Below are 11,030 nucleotides of genomic sequence, written 5' to 3'. Positions count from 1 at the left end.
TGGCTCATGTCCAGCCTGCTGTCCATCAGTGCCCCCAGGTACCTTTCTGCCTGGTTGCTCTCCAGCCACTCTGTCTCCAGCCTGTAGCACTGCAGGGGTTGTTGCGGTCAAAGTGCAGGACCCGGCCCTTGGTCTTGTTCAACCTCACCTTGTTGGATTTGGGCCCTGGATCCAGCCTGTCCAGGTCCCTCTGCAGAGCCCTCCTGCCCTCCAGCAGATCCACACTCACACCCACTTTGGTGTCATCTGCAAATTTGCTGATGCTGGACTCAGTCCCCTCATGCAGATCATGAGTGCAGATATTGAAATCCACTCTGTCTGGCTCTGATCCTTTGGCCATCCTGTGGGTGCCCTGGGATGGCACTCAGGGTGATCTGTTCCATAACCTTGCCGGGAACCCAGGTCAGGCTGACAGGCCTGGAGTTGCCCAGCTCCTCCTTCCAGCCTATCTTGGGAATGGGGTCCTCTGTCCTCCAGTCCTCTGGTACAGTAGGAGTCCTAGTAAAATATATGTATTGTATAAGTGGCCTTGCCCCAATCCTAGTTGTTCTAAATGGGCTACAGCTGTGATGTCCTTAATTGTGTGGCAGCTGTGGCCAATGAAGATAACTGGGATAAAACGAGGTCGTTTGGCTGGTCAGGGAGAGCCTTGGAGGAGCCCTGATGAAGGAGCAGGAACAACTCTTCTGTGAAGGGCTGCATGTGGGAAAACCACCCAGAAGGTATGGGACTTTGGAAATATGATAACAATAATAGAAATACAACACTCTGCGACCTTCCTGCTGAGCCAGCACTGATGGTAAATGATGGACAGCAGCTTGGGGAGCTCATCCACCAGCTCCCTCATCCCCCTGGGATGGATCCCATCTGCTGCCATAGACACCTGGGAGCATCTGAGTGGCTCAGCAGGTCCCCAGCTGCTTCCTCCTGGATTGCAGGGGGCTGTTCTACTCCCTGTGCCCATCTACATCTCAGGAGAGCACTTGAGGAAAACCTGTCTTATTGTTGAAATTTGAGACAAACAAGATGTTAAGCACCTAAGCCTTTTCCATATATTTAGTTACTATCAATCCCTACTGCATCCAGTAGAGAGCAGATATTCTCCTCATCCATCCTTTTGCTATTAATTTATTTCTGAAAAATTTTTTTTTCTTTTTCACTGAAGTGGCCAGGTTAAGTCCTAATCGAGCTTTCATCACTCTACTTTTTTCTCCATGACCTGACAACATCCTTAAACACTTCCTGAGTTGCCCGACCTTCTGTCCAAAGGTGATGCACTCTCTTTTTTCCCATGTTCTCACAAAAGCTCCATGCCTAGCCAGGCCAGTCATTTTCCTGCCCTCATCTTTTGTCACAGAGGCACAGCCTGCTCCTTCCCTATTGAGATTACTTTTTTTAGATGCATCCATCCTTCCTTGATTCCTTTGTTTTTAGGGGCTGTTTCCCTTTAAAAAATCGGTACCTGATATGGTATTCCCCAAATCTGCATCATAAATAGGCTAAACTCTACTCTCTGTAAGTCCAGCATAGAAGTTTTGTTGATGCCCCTCCTTCTTTCACAGAATTTTGAAAACTTGATAATTTTATGGCCACTCTACCCCAGGCAGCCTCCAACCACCACATCCCCCACCAGCCCTTCTCTGTTTGTGAACAGCAGCAGACAGAGCTTTGCTTGGGAGTGGGAGTGTTAAAAAAAATTCAGTAAAATAGAAAATCCATTATCCCAATGTAGCATTGGGAAGCAGCATTCTTTATTTGGCCAGATGCATGGGGGGATAGCTCCTCCCAAAGCCATGCATGCTGACTGCAGGAAAGTTTCTGCTTATATTCTGTATTTTGCATACAAATTCATTTATTGTCCTGGACTAAACACACATATGATAATCATTTCCCCAAAATCATTAACATATTTCCCCTACCCTTTACCCATGTGTTCTTCTGTCCTGGGGGTCTCTCTGGTGGTCCCTGGTGCTCATGGACCCCAATGTTCCAGTGGGCCTGTCTGAGCTGGCAGGACACTGAGGCTGGAATTTCAGTTCCCCTTCTCACACAATGGGCATTTTGTGGTTTCCATAGGCCTGGGGTTGTGGAGAACCAGCATTGTGTGTGCTCACCTGGTGTAGTCAATTTATCATCTGGTAATATGAGGTCACAGAGTGGGTTATGACATCACAGAGTGGGTTATGTGAGGTCACTGAGCAACTACAGCATCATAGACTGTCTCTGTGACATCACATAGCCATCTGTGACATCAAAGAGCAGACTATGACATCACAGAGTTGGCTGTGACATCAGAGACCAGCTGTGTGACATTAGAGAACAGGCTATGACATCCCAGAGCAGGCTGTGACATCCCAGCAGGGCTGTGTCAGGTCACTGGGTTGGTCACTCCGCCCCAGCTCCCCCTCACAGTTTCTCCCAACAAGTCCAATTCTGTTCATGCCCGGCAGGGTCCCTGTCCCCCGGGATCCCCCTGGTCCACCTGGAGCCACAGCCTCCACGAAAGGATGTTCCACAAGATCAACCCCAAAATTTGAGACAGGGACAAAGGGCCAGGGCTGTGTGACCAGGACATTAAGGACGTGGATTATTCGGGACACTGGGGCCTGGTTTGGGTTCCCCAGGGCAGGAAAGATGTCTGGCAGCTGGAGCAGGGTCTGGGAAGGGCCTCCAAGGTGGGGCTGGAGAATTTGGGCTGTGAGCAGAGGCTGAAAGGAGCTGGGCTTGTCCAGCCCAGAGCAGGGAGGGCTGAGGGGCTCCTCATCCCAGCCTGGCAGTGACAGTGAGGAGGGGATGGAGAACACAGAGCCAGGCTCTTCACCAGGGGGCTGGGGGGAGACAAAAGCCCATGTGTTGCAGGGGAAAGAGGGGAGATCAGCCAGGACAGGAGGAGATGAAATGAGTCAGGCTGGTTTCAGCATTTCCTCAACACCAAAAGCAGCCTGAGCCCCTTCTCCATCCACAATTGATGGCTTTGCAAATCAGGAATTGTGCAGGCTGTTTTGCCCCCATTCCAGGATGGGCGTCCTGATACAAAAAATTTACTATGTTTATATCTATCATAGAACCACATTTTTCTAAAATTAATTTATTATGGAAATCACTTGTGGATGGTAGACATGTCAGACGCTGCTGGGATGATGCACATGGCTCAGGGAAGAGTGTGGTTTTTATTGAATTGTATCCTGTTCAACCATGGTTTGTTGGCCATGATGAGAAACTTTCTGTGTCTCTGAGTCCCACCAGTTCCTGACTCCCAAATGACACAAACCTGGTGAGTTCTGGTTCCCACTCCAGTGGTGGCACCTGCACCTCCCTCCATCCCCAGAGCAGAGCTCCCTTGTCCCAGAAAGTCCCTGGCAATGGAGGGATGAAGGAAGCAGGACAGGCTGTGCGGATCGGGGCAGGGCACAGCCAGGGATTTGGGGTGGTTGTGAGCCCAGGGCACACCTGGCCCTTGGCCTTGGTGAACCTCATCCAATTGTCCTGGGCCCATGGCTCCAGCCTGACCAGATCCCTCTGCAGAGCTTCCTGCCCTCCAGCACAGCCACACTGCCACCCAGCTTGGGCTCACCTGGGAACTGACTGAGGGTGCCCTCGATGGCCTCATCTGTAGGAATCCACAAAATCAGAGGGATTTGGGAAAGCTGCAAAAGGCAGGCCTCAGAGACAGTCAAACTGTGATTAGAGCTAAGCAGCAGCCATGAGATACGTCAGCAGAAAAATTATTTAGAAAAGAGAAAAGCAAGGACAAATAGAACAATGATCTGTGTCTTAACGCTTCTCTAGCATAACTTTCTAAGCTACAGAAAAGTTTATCTAGCAAAGTATTGGGAAGTTTGAAGTTTAATAATGGAGCTCTGTGCATTGTGATTTAGGGGTCACAAGCAGGTATTGTATTCAAAATACGCAAGCATTGTTTTAATCAAAGGTACCTGTGCTTATAGTGGTTGGATAGAACTGCTGTCAATATGCTTTTGCTTTGTGGGATTGGTCAAAAAACTTATAAAGTAAGTTGTAACATTAAGTTCTTGGTCTGCTGCTTGGGATGTGAGCTGCTGGCATCTTCCTATTGTTACAACCATGTAATGAGACTGATGCTGAAAAATAAAACAGCTCAAGGCATGTTCCACAGCAGTGCCTTTCCCATTTGTGATTTGTACATAGCCCCCAGCTGGGGATATCATCCACATCATCAATAAAGAGATTTCACTGACCTGGCCAGAATCCTGAGCCCTGGGGACACCCCTGGATGTGACTCCATTCCTCAGCTGCTCTGAGTGCCAATGCTTGGATAAAGGAAATGGTGGGGTGGGGGTAGGGACAAAGTGTGATTGATTGTCAGGCATGATGGGTCTTGATTTTCATATCTGTTCAGACTGCATGAGGAGGAGCTTGGGATCAATATCAGCTGGAGATTGCTGCTATCAATCTTTGAACAGGAAAACTGAACAGAACAAAACCATCCTCTCTACATTGTGTTCAATATAGTAGATTCACTTTGAAAACACTTCTGAAATCTGTCTAATTAACCACAGAAGAATCAAAGACTTGAATTATTCCCATGGGCTTTTCTTGTTTGGATGTTTTGAACAAATGTTAATGAGCCTTTGCCACTGAATTCCTGAACTGAAGAGCTCAACAAAGAGGCCTCTGAAAAGTAAAGTTCATCAGCAACCTCCAAGGTGCTGAGGATCCATCCTGATTAGAGCAGCAATGAACAGAAATGGGCACAGCTTTCTGGCTGCCCCCAGCTTTGGCATGGGCCCTGGGCCTGGAGCAGGAGCAGCTCTTGAGGGCCCCAAGGCCGTGGCTCTTGTGCTGCCCTGGGCAGATGGGATGACAGCAGGGGCTGCAGAGCTCTCAGCACCTCAGCCCGAGGGGAGCAGGGCAGCCAGGGAGCCTCCTTTGGCCTTGGCCCAGCACCTTCCCCCATGGCTGGGGCTGAGTCCTGTGGCAGCTGCAGCTGCTGCTGTGCCCTTGCTAGGGGCTGAGGCCGTGGGGCAGTGCCCAGAGCAGCCTGGCCTGAGCAGAGCTGTGGGGCCAGAGATGGCTGGGCTGGGCTGGGGAGAGGCCCTTGGTGCTGCCCAGAGCTCAGGGCAGCTGGCAGAGCTTGCAGGGAGCTGGGCAGGGCTCAGAGAGCCTGGCCCAGAAACCATCAGTGTCCATCTCAGCCTGGCTGAGTGTGCAGGGGCCAAGAAGAGCAGCCCAGGGTCTGCAAGTTCTCTGGGTGGGAGCTGAGCTTGTGAGCCCTTGAGCCCTGCCAAGTGCTGGGGGTACACGTCCAGCTCTGGAGGAGATGGGACGCATGGGAGCAGACACAAATAATTCCTGCTGCATTCTTTCTTGTGTCTGCTTGTACAGGTGACCTGGATCCATATGTAGAGGAGGTGTTTTGTGTCAGATAACACTGGTAGAGTTAACAGAATAATATTATGTAGCTGAAAATAATATTTCATGCATAATACACACTGAGGAGTAAAAGGGACATATGATCAGTACAGCATCTGAATTTTTCAGAGGATGAGAGACTCATTGATGTTCCAGTAGTCAAATCTGTTTAAATACTTTCCTCAGAGTTTCCTTGAGTTGAGAGGTGACCAGGAGTGGCCAAGGCCAGCCAAAGCTCTCTGTCCTGGCAGCTTTTGTCTGGGAGAACCCTTACAGATAGGGAATTTTTTCAGAGGGAGTATCAGTTTTGTCTATGGACACCTGGAAAGAGGGATGGTTCTTTTCCATAGGAAGGAAAGAACAGAGCCCCAGTTCTTCAGGGGCTGATGAGAGGCAGGCCACAGCATTCCAAGGTCAGCTGGACCTGTCCAGTGGCCCCTGGGAGGCCCAACCGGCCAGACCTGTTCCATGTCCCCTTGGTTCCATGGAGCCCTGCAGTGTCACAATGTTCTCCTTGCTTCTGTAGTGTCACAGTGGCCCTGTGCTTCCATGAGGCCTTGCAGGATCACAACGGCCCTTTGGTTCCATGAGGCCCTGAAACGCAGCAATGGCCTCTTGGTTCCACAAACCCCTGCTGCTTCACACTGGGCGCTTGGGACCATGCAGCCCAGCAGATTCACAGGGATGGCCTTGGTGCCACGAGGCCTCCCAGTGTCACAATGATCCCCACAGGAAGGAAACCACGGAGCCCCAGCGTTTCAGGGGCTGATGAACTGCAGTCACCAGAGGCCAAGGCCAGGCCTGTCTGTCTGTCCTGGCAGCTTTGGCCGGGACCAACCCTTGGATATTGGAAATCTTGAATGTGGAATCCCAATTTCAGACATTTGTGCCTGGAGAACAAGGCCAGTTCTTTTCCACAAAAAGGAAAGCATGGAGCCCCTGAGTTTGGAAGGCAGGTGAGAGCCAGCCAGGAGGCAGAGGCCAGCCAGACCTGTCTGTAATGGCAGCTTTTCTGCAGGAGCAATCTTTGGATACAGGACTTATGGAGGTGAAATCCCAATTTCAGTCATGAGCACCTGAAGAAGAAAGATATATTCCATAGAAAGGAAGGGGTGAAGCCCCAGTGTTACAGGGCAGAATAGGAAAAACCACGAGAGGCCAAGGTCAGCCAGAGTTGTCTGTTCTGGCAGCTTTTTTCCGGGAGCAATCCCTGGATACTGAGAATTTTGGAGTGGGAATTCTGTTTTGGCCGTGGATGCTTGAATGAGAAGGGCAGTTCTTTTCCATTTGAAGGAAAGCCCAGAGGTCCAGGGTTTCAGGGGTACATGAGAAGAGACCCTTGACATGCCAATGGCAGTTGGACCAGTCAGGCCAAGCTAAACCTGTTCCCCATTCCCTTGGATTCATGGGGCCCTGCAGTGTCACAGTGGTGGTGTCACATTGGATCCTTGGTTCCATCAGGCCCCAGATGTGTCACACTGGCCTCTTGTTTCCATGGGGCTCCAGAGTGTCACAATGGTCCCTTGCTTCCATGAGGCCTTGCAGTGTCACAGAGGTCTCCTCGGTGCCACAGTGTCACAATGGACCCTTGGTTCCATGGGGACTCACAATGTCAGAAGGGCCTCCTTGGTTCCATGAGGCCCTGCAGAGCCCATTGATTCAACGAGGCCTCCAAGTGTCTTCATGGCCTCCAGGATTCCATGAGGCCCCACAATGTCACAATGGACCTTTGGTTCCATGGGGTCCTGCACTGTTCCATGGATCCTAATTTCCATGGGGCCCTAGAGTGTCACAATGGCCTCCTTGGTTCCATGGTGCCACACAGTGTGACAACTGCCCCTTGGCCTGCTAAGACCCCACAGTGGCATAATGGTTCTTTGCTTCCATGAGTCTTTGTAGTGTCACAATGGTCTCCATGACCCCATAAGGCCTTGCAGTGTCACCAGAGACCATTAGTTTCACTGAGCCCCACAGTGTCACTATGGTCCCCTTGGCTCCAAAAGCCTCTCAAGTGCCACAATGGCCCTTTGGTTTCACAAGGCCTCCAAGTGTAAAAATGGCCTCCATGGTTCCATGAGGCCCTGCTGTGTCACAATGGACCTTTGGTTCCATGATGCCCCAGAGTGTCACAATGGTATCCTTGCTTCCACAGTGTCAGAATGGACCCTTCATCCCATGGGCACCCACAGTGTTCACTGCAGTCCCCTTGATTCCACCAGGCCCTGCCATGCTCTAATGGCCCCTTGGTTCAAGTGGGTCCCAAAGTGTCAGAACAGTCTCCATTGTTCCATGAGGACCCAAAATGTGTCTGCGGTCCCCTTGGTTCCACAGGACCCCACAATGGAACAATGGACTCTTGGTTCCATGAGGCTCCTCATTCCCAATGGTCTCCTTGGATCCACAGGGTCACTCTGGTCCCTTGTCCCCATGTGGCCACACTGTGTCACAATGGCTCATGGTTCCACCAGGCCTTGCTGTGTCACAATGGCCCCATGGTTCCAAGAGGTTTCTCAGGGTCACAATGGTCTCCTGCGATCCGCAGTATCACAATGGGCCATTGGTTCAATGTGGCCCCAATGTGCCAAAATGGATTTTGGTTCCATGGGGTTCTGCTGTGTCACCATGGACCCTTTGTTCCATGAGTTTGCACAGTGTCACATCTGACTCGTTGGTTCTGTGAGGAACCACTGTCACCAAATCTCTGAAGTATCAGAATAAGGCTCCCAAACACTAATTTGCTATTTCAGAGAGAATCATTTATTCAGGCTTAAGGTTCAACATGGGATAACTCCTAACCTTATGTGGACATGGAATTCTACCAGTGTGTTGCTTATATACAGTTGCAAAATGTGAATTACAATTTACCCCTTTCCATAAAATCCACCCCAAGTTCCCAGATTCAGTCCTTGTTTTCTCTATCCCTGCACTCTTGAGCCAGATGTCTACACCTTCTCTTCCAACCGTCCTTGCTGGAAGGGTCCAGTCAGATGGGGCAGCCAGGGGATGCCGACAGCCTGCAGGGACAGAGGCACAGGGCAGGGACACCGTAGCACAGCCTGGGCTGCACAGGGCACAGGGATGGGCAGCAGCTGCAAGACAGCCCTGCCCGAGCCAACTTGGGCAGCACTTTGGCCATGGCTCCTGGGCCTGGGCCTGAGGCAGGAGCAGGAGACAAGTGACCCTTGCAGGGCTGGGGCCTCATTGCCTCCTTGTCCCTGCTCAGCAGCCTGGCAGGGGCCGCCCCATGCTCCTGCCCTTGCCATTGCACATCCCCACATGCCAGTGCCCATCCCGGGAAGAGCCCTGAGCAAGGAGGGAGGGACAGGATCTGCCTGGCCAGGGGCTGGGGCTCAGGCCTTGGCCCTTTGCATTCCTGAAACACATCCAGCTTTGCTCAGCACCAGAGTCACCTTGGCCTTATTTGTCCCCAGCTGTCATCACTGCCTCCAGTGTTCTGCTCTAAATGGAACCTGGGGACACTTTCTCAGTCGTGTCCCTCAGTGGGGCCCATTAAAACTCCAAGAAAATTTGGAGTCTAAATTTTACTTTGAGTTTTTGATAAGTTTTTTGAAGACACTCTCAAGGACTGAGTCTGATGTAAACAACAGCAAAGCCCTGAGAGGGTCATTAAAGTTTTCCTAGTCCAGTTATGGAGAAAGATTTCAAAGAGCAGTTATAAAATATACATTCCCATTTTAAAGGTTGTCTTTTATTAAATTTCTCTTTGGATCAGAGGTGATTGCAGCATCCTGTGATGGATATTGACCCAGGGTCTCTCCTCAGCAGCTCTGGCCTGCTCACAGAAGCTGTGCCTGGAGCTCTGACCCAGTGTGGCCAACCTTGCTCCACATTGCCCAGCCCCATCCTGTCTGTCCTCACTGCCCTGGGCCCTGCTGTGCTTGCAGAGCTGGCTGCACCCAGCCTCAGAGGGGTTTTCACTTTTTGTACTTTTTGCAGCAATCTCAAGCCGCTGAGTTTCCCACTGCAAACAGACACACTGCTGAGGTGCATGCCAGCCCCAGGTGCCACCAAAGGCACTGCAGAGCTGCCCTGGGCCAGCTGTGAGGGTGGATCATCAGCCCAAGCTGCACTGGGCACTGCAAGGGGCTGTGGCCATGGGCACTGCACTGACCCCACTGCTGGGTTTGGCTGCCACGGCCACCGAGAGAAATGAAACTGTCCTTGGAAACACTGGGGAGGACTGGGACATACTGGGAACACTGGGAACACTGTGGGAAACACTGGGAAATACTGGGAGTGACACTGGGGGATACTGGGACATACTGGGGACACTGGGGCCATTGCGGAAAAGACTGGAGACGCTGGGGCATCCTGTGGATGACATTGGGATGAACTGGGAGGGACTGGGAATGGATTCAGGTGTATTGGGAGGGACTGGGCTGTACTGGGAGGGATTGGAGGGCACTGGGCTCATACGGGATTCTACTTGGGATAAACAGGGCTATATTGGGGCTGTACTGGGGATGAACTGGGCTGTACTGGGAGGGACTGGAAAAGTTGAATGGGCTGTTCCCGCCTCCACCGTATCCCATTTGCCAAGACTCCCGCCCATCACCGCCCGAAGCCAATCAGCACCTGGTTTAGGACCTCGGAAGCGGTGTCTGATATTGGCGCCGCTTTTTTTTTTGCCTGCAACTCCCGTCATGCCCCGCGGCCCGATTGAGCCCCATTGGAGCCGGGACCACAACGCCCGTCATGCGCCACGCTCCACAGAACCCCGGGGACCCGCCACTGCTTTGTCCGTTAAGTGTCCGCCAGACCCTCCAGGATCCCTCAGTGCCCCCTCAGCGCCCATTCGGGAGACCCCAAAAGCGCCCCCGGATCCCCTGAGTGCTCCCGACCCCACAGATGCCCAATACAGCCACTTCTGGGAATTCATCTCCTCTCATCCCCCGCAGCCCCAGAGCCCCTCAGAACAGTCCCGCGCGTAAAACTCCTGCTGTTTCCCCCACCCTAAACAGCCCGGTTAGAGCTCCTGGAGCTCCCCGCAAGTGCTCCCGAACAGTTTATGTTTACCCGGGGATCTCAAGTCGCGGCTCGGACGCAGAAGTGTCCACCTGGACCCTTCCCGGGCCCCAAACAAAACGTTGGAGCCACTTCCGGGACTACAGCTCCCATCAAGCTCCGCGGCGCATGTCCAGTGCTGATCCAGCCGGGACTTCATCTCCCGTCATGCCCCGCGCCTTCACTTAGAGCCATTGCAGCTGCGCCTCGAACTCCCGTGATGCTCTGCGGCCCGGTTAAACTGCATTAGACCCCGCGCTTACAACTCCCATCATCCCCCGCGCCCCAGCGAGCCCCATCAGAGCCCCCCAAGCGCGCGCGCGGACCCCGAAGGGCCCCAAATTCCCCTCCCTGACCTCGAAGGGCCCCCCTGGATCTCCATGTGCTGCCCCGGACCCCGAACTGTCCCTCAGAATCCCTGAGTGCCCCTCCAAGTGCCCACCCGGGTCCCCCAAGTGTCCTCCAGACCCTCAAGTTCTCTCTGAATTCCCTCCCCAGACCCAAAACTGCCCCAAACGTGCCCCAGAAAGTTCTCCATGGACTCCGAAGTGGCCCCTTTTACCCTTTCTGTGAAAATGAAAAAAAGAAGACAAAAGGATTGAAAATAGGACTAA

Source organism: Melospiza melodia, unplaced genomic scaffold (assembly GCF_035770615.1).
Source record: "Melospiza melodia melodia isolate bMelMel2 unplaced genomic scaffold, bMelMel2.pri scaffold_28, whole genome shotgun sequence".
NCBI lineage: Eukaryota > Metazoa > Chordata > Aves > Passeriformes > Passerellidae > Melospiza > Melospiza melodia.
This window is presented reverse-complemented; position numbering follows the sequence as displayed.